This window comes from Sus scrofa, chromosome 10, assembly GCF_000003025.6.
Source record: "Sus scrofa isolate TJ Tabasco breed Duroc chromosome 10, Sscrofa11.1, whole genome shotgun sequence".
In the NCBI taxonomy this organism is placed as follows: Eukaryota; Metazoa; Chordata; class Mammalia; order Artiodactyla; family Suidae; genus Sus; species Sus scrofa.
In genome coordinates this window covers 42,625,576-42,630,928 of record NC_010452.4, presented here as the reverse complement: position 1 = coordinate 42,630,928, position 5,353 = coordinate 42,625,576, and the positions used below count along the sequence as shown (strand labels likewise).

Sequence of the window (5,353 nt, the reverse complement as noted above, 5' to 3'; positions counted from 1 at the left end):
AATCTCAAACTCCCAGTCCATCCCTCCCCTACTCCATTCCCCCTTGACAACCACAAATTCGCTCTGTCTGTGAGTCTGTTTCTATTTTGTAGATGAGTTCGTTTGTGCCCTATTTTAGATTCCACATACAGGTCATACCATATGGTATTTGTCTTTCTCCGAGTTCTTCACTTAGTACGATCATCTCTAGTTACATCTCTGTTGCTGCTGCAGACCCTTTAACCAAACTTTCACCAGAGAGGGAGGAGAGCTGATGAAAAGATGCTTGGTTATCAGGAATGTTGAGGTCCTGAGGAAGGGAGGGAGAGGGGAGAGTTAGAGAGAGAGGGAGGGGAGTTGCTGTTGTGGCTCAGTGGTTAACAAGGCTGACTAGCATCCATGAAGACACAGGTTTGATCCCTGGCCTCACTCAGTGGGTTAAGGACTAGGCGTTGCCATGAGTTGTGGTGTAGGGCACAGATGTGGCTCAGATCCCGAGTTGCTCTGGCTGTGGCGTAGGCCGGCAGCAACAGCTCCAATTCAGCCCCTAGCCTGGGAACCTCCATATGCTGTGGGTGTGGCCCTAAAAAGACAGAAGACAAAAAAAGAGGAAGGAAGAGAGAAGGGAAGGGAGGGAGGGAAAGAAAGGGAAAAAGAGAAAGAAAAGGGAAGGTTAAGGTTCTGATTCCTGAGCCTGGACACAGAGGCAGAGCCATCAAAGAGCCTTCTTAGGCTACCCCCACCCCCCACACAGCAGAGGCTGAAATCACTCCAACGTACAACAATAGCTCCATTGAGAACTCTGCAGCAGGCAGCTCCACCATTGCGTCTTCAATGGCTGTAGGCACTGCTCCCAGCCCAGAATGATCCACCTCTGCCCTGTCCAATTCAGGCTTTATTCTCCACTCTTTATCTCCATCCCTTTCTCCCAGTGGATTCCTTCATCCAACCCCTGAACTTGGATGTTCCCATTGCTCTTCTGGCAATGCTTGGTTATCAGGAATGTTGAGGTCCCGAGGAAGGGACTTCAACATTCGATAACCAAGCATCTTCTGAGAGGTACCCTCATGGTTTTTTTCTTTATGCCTTTTTTTTTTTTTTTTTTTTTTTTTTTTTTTTGGTCATACATACCCATGCAGCATATGGAAGTTCCTGGGCCAGGAGTTAAAATGGAGCCGCAGCTGCAACCTATGCTACAGTTGTGGCAGTGCTGGATCCTTTAACCCACTCCACCTGGCCAGGGATTGAACTCTGAGCTGCAGTCGGATTCCTTTTTTCTTTTTTCTTTTTTTTTAGCTTTTTAGGGCTGCACCTGAGGCATGTGGAAGTTCCCAGGCCAGGGATCGAATCAGAGCTACAGCTGCCAGCCTACGCCACAGCCACAGCCACAGCAACGTGGGATGGGAGCCGCATCTGTGACCCACACCACAGCTCACAGCAACTCTGGGTCCTTAACCAACTGAGTGAGGCCAGGGATTGAACCCGAGTCCTCGTGGATCCTAGTCAGGTTCATTACTGCTGAACCACGACAGGAACTGCCTGCAGTCATATTCTTAACCCATTGCACCATGATGGGAACACTTCCCCTCATGATTTTAATTTAACTGTTATCTATGCTGATAAATATGATATCTGCTTTCCTAACCCCAATCTCTCCCATAAATTTCTTTTTTATTTTTTGGCCACACCCATGGCATGCAGAAGTTCCCTGGCCAGGGATTGAACTTGTGCCACAGCAGCGACCACAGCCTTGATAGGACCAGATCCTTAACCTGCTAATCCACCAGGGAAGTCCTCCCATAACGTTCTGTCTTACATATTGACCTGCTTGCAGGCCTTAGGCACTTGAAGACCCACAGACACCTGCAGTTCAACACATCCAAATTGAACTAAAAAAAAAAAAAAAAAACAGACATTATGTGTGTTAATGAAGTCCATAATTTCTTACTTGGAATCCTTTGGGGACAAATGTTGTATGGAATTTTGAGTTTTTCAGAATTAGTTATTTTTGCTGCAAAAAGCTTTATTGTTTCCACTTGGTCCAAGACTTGGGAGAGGGCTCCAGGGTGATTAAAAAGGGAACTGTGGCTGCAGAGAGGGGCTTTTGGCAAAAGCCCAGGCACCAGAGGGGCTCCTCAAAGGCCACTGGGTTCCAGAGGCTCCCAGTCGTGCGTGAAGGGGAGCCTTTCAAAGAGGCACTCGCCCAGCCCACCCTGGGGACCCAACAGCCTGCGGAGGTGGGTCAGGTGGTCACCCATCTTCTTGGGGAGCCTCCCCTCCTCATCCAGGAAGTGGCTCTCCAGGAAGTCACAGAGATGGGGGTCTGCACAGGCAGATGCAGGGTGTGCGGATCCAGAAGGGCCTGGTTCAGGTAATTCTCCAAGAGAATGGCAGCTTCCATAGTGTCCTGGGTTTTACTCCACTCATCTTGAGATGGCTTCTGCACATCCTGGAAGAGGGCACAGCCACTGCTCTGGTTTTGCATTTTCAAGGACGCTCCTTGCCCTCGAGCTTCCCCTGGGCAAATTCACTGCAAGAGTGGCTCACGCCCTTCATCACAGTCGAAATAGAAGCCCAGAGAGAGGTAAATATGGGAGGCCCACAGATGCATGTTGATCAGGCAGTTGACGCCAGCCTCCACCTCAGGGGGAATAATTCTAATGAATCTGGGAGCTCATGGTTGATAGATAATAAGGAGCTAAGCTCAAAAAAGGGAGTTGGTTGGTCCCGGAGACCGAGGATAGCTGAGTGGTTAATTCCAAAGGTTGCAGCTGGAAAAAAGGCTGGAGGGTAGTTGGAGGCTGGAGCCAGGGGCATCCCTGGGTCTGTTCCATCCAAACACAAGTTGAAGCAAGAGTCAGACCAGCGGAACTGCTGAGCACACTGCTGAGTTTTTCAGAATTTAGAAAAGGTAACACGGGAGTTCCCATTGTGGCACAGTGGAAACGAATCCTACTAGGAACCATGAGGTTGCAGGTTCAATCTCTGGCCTCGCTCAGTGGGTTAACGATCCGGCAGTGCCGTGAGCTGTGGCGCGTAGGTTGCAGACGAGGCTCGGATCCCACGTTGCTGTGGCTCTGGCGTAGGCCGGTGGCTACAGCTCCGATTCGGCCCCTAGCCTGAGAACCTCCATATGCCTCGGGAGCGGCCCAAGAAATGGCAAAACAAACAAAAAAAGATAATATGTAGTATGTAAATAGCAGACCCATTGAGGTCTAGGCCAGCACCTTGTTAACAAACATGGTTTTTCTCTTCAGCAAAATAGACCTCTATTCACATTCGGTGGAATATATACAAAGACTAAAAAAATGTCTCATGTGGGCCAGGGCCATGTTTTGTTATCAAAAGAATTGCACCAAAATTCCCATTGTGGCTCAGTGGTAATGAATCCGACTGGTATCCATGAGAATGCAGATTCAATCCCTGGCCCAGCTCAGTGGGTGAAGCATCCAGCGTTACTATGAGCCATGGTCGCAAACTCAGCTCGTATGTGGTATTGCTGTGGCTGTGGTGTAGGCTGGCAGCTATAGCTCCAATTTGACCCCTAGCTTGGGAACTTCCAAACGCCTCCAGTGTGACCCTAAAAAGACCCCCCCCCAAAAAAAAGAGTTGCACCAAACCTACACAATATGCACAATACTTAATTTTAGAGCTTTTTAGATACTGGAATTGTGAATAAGTGATTATTGAACTTTGTCACACATGATATTAAAAAGCTAATATATGGAGTTCCATTGTGGCATAGCAGGTTAAGAATCCAGCATTATTGCAGCAGCTTGGCACTGCTATGGCACAGGTTCAATCCCTGGCCCAGGAACTCCCACATGCCGCAGGTATGGCTGGGGGAGGGAGAGAGAGAGAGAGCTTTTATCCCTAACACACATGGAGCACTTACAAATTAACAAGAAAGATGAAAACCCAGAAGGAAAATGGACCAGGGACATGGATAGGCTACTCAAAGATAACATTTTTAAATGTTCAACCATACCAATTGCAATTTGCAGAAAATGCAACTTGAGGAGTTCCCTGGTGGCTCAGCAGGTTAAGGACCTAGTATCATCACTGCTGTGGCTCAGATCGCTACTGTGGCACAGATTTGATTCCTGACTGGGGAACTTCACAAGCCACGGGTGCAGGTTAAAAAAAAGCAAATGGGGAGTTTCCATCGTGGCTTGGTGGTTAATGAACCTGACTAGTATCCATGAGAACGCAGGTTCAGTCCCTGGCCTTGCTCAGTGGGTTAAGAATCTGGCGTTGCCATGAGCTGTAGTGTAGGTCGCAGATGCGGCTCAGATCCCTTATTGCTGTGGCTGTGGTGTAGGCCAGCAGCTACAGCTCTGATTAGACCCCTGGGCTGGGAACCTCCATATGCCACGGGTGTGGCCCTAAAAAGACAAAAAGACAAAAACAAACAAACAAACAAATGGTTCTTGTGCTGGAGAGTAGTGAGCTAGGGGAGGGCAGAGGAGATGAGGTTGGAGCAGAGGGCAGTGCCCCATCCTGCATGCTGTGAAGTTAACCCTTAAGTTGAGGGGGATGTTTCTTCCCCTTAAACCTGGGAAGAACTTCAGGACAACCTCAGCCAGTAACGTCCAGCAGAAGGGACACTAGGTGACTCCTGAGCCAAGGTCATAATCATGCCGTGCCCTCCTACCTGCTCTCTTGGGACACTTGGTGAAACCCAGCTATCATCCCTGGGGAAGCCAAGCATCCATATGAATGGTATGCCTGTTGGTCTTCTGGTCAGGTGCTGCAGCCAGCACCTACCTGCAGACTGAGGGTAAGCCAGCCTTCAGACGATTTCTGCTCCCACCTTCAGTATCCAACTTTCCATCTAAGCAGGTACGGAAACAAGCTACCCCCACTAAGCCCGGCCCAAAGTGCAAGTTTGTGAGCAAAATAAAACCTTCATCATCATGGCTATTGTAAGCTGCTGTGTTTGGGATGATTTGCTGTCCAGTAAGAGATACCAAATACCCACTGCTTCGGTATCTGCATTTTTACAGAACCCCTCAGTGATTCATGTGCACCTTTCAACATGAGCAGTATTAGGAGGGGTTGGTTTTGGGTTTTTTTGTTTTATTTTGTTTGTTTGGGGTTTTTTTTGTTTTGTTTTGTTTTTTCTTTTTAGGGCCACACTCGAGGCATATGGCAGATCCCAGGCTAGGGGTTGAATCAGAGGATTTGCCAGCCTTCGCCACAGCCACAGCAACCAATGCCACATCCAAGCTGCATCTGTGACCTACACCACAGCACGCGGAAACGCTGGATCCTTAACCCACTGAGCAAGGCCAAGGATGGACCTCGATTCCTCATGGATATTAGTCGGGTTCATTACGCTGAGCTGTGATGGGAACTCTAGGAGGGGCTATTT

At 48.7% G+C, this 5,353-nt stretch overlaps 1 pseudogene; it reads right to left on the bottom strand.

The window, feature by feature from the left end:
• On the bottom strand, positions 1,985–2,657 carry LOC100520689 (annotated as a pseudogene).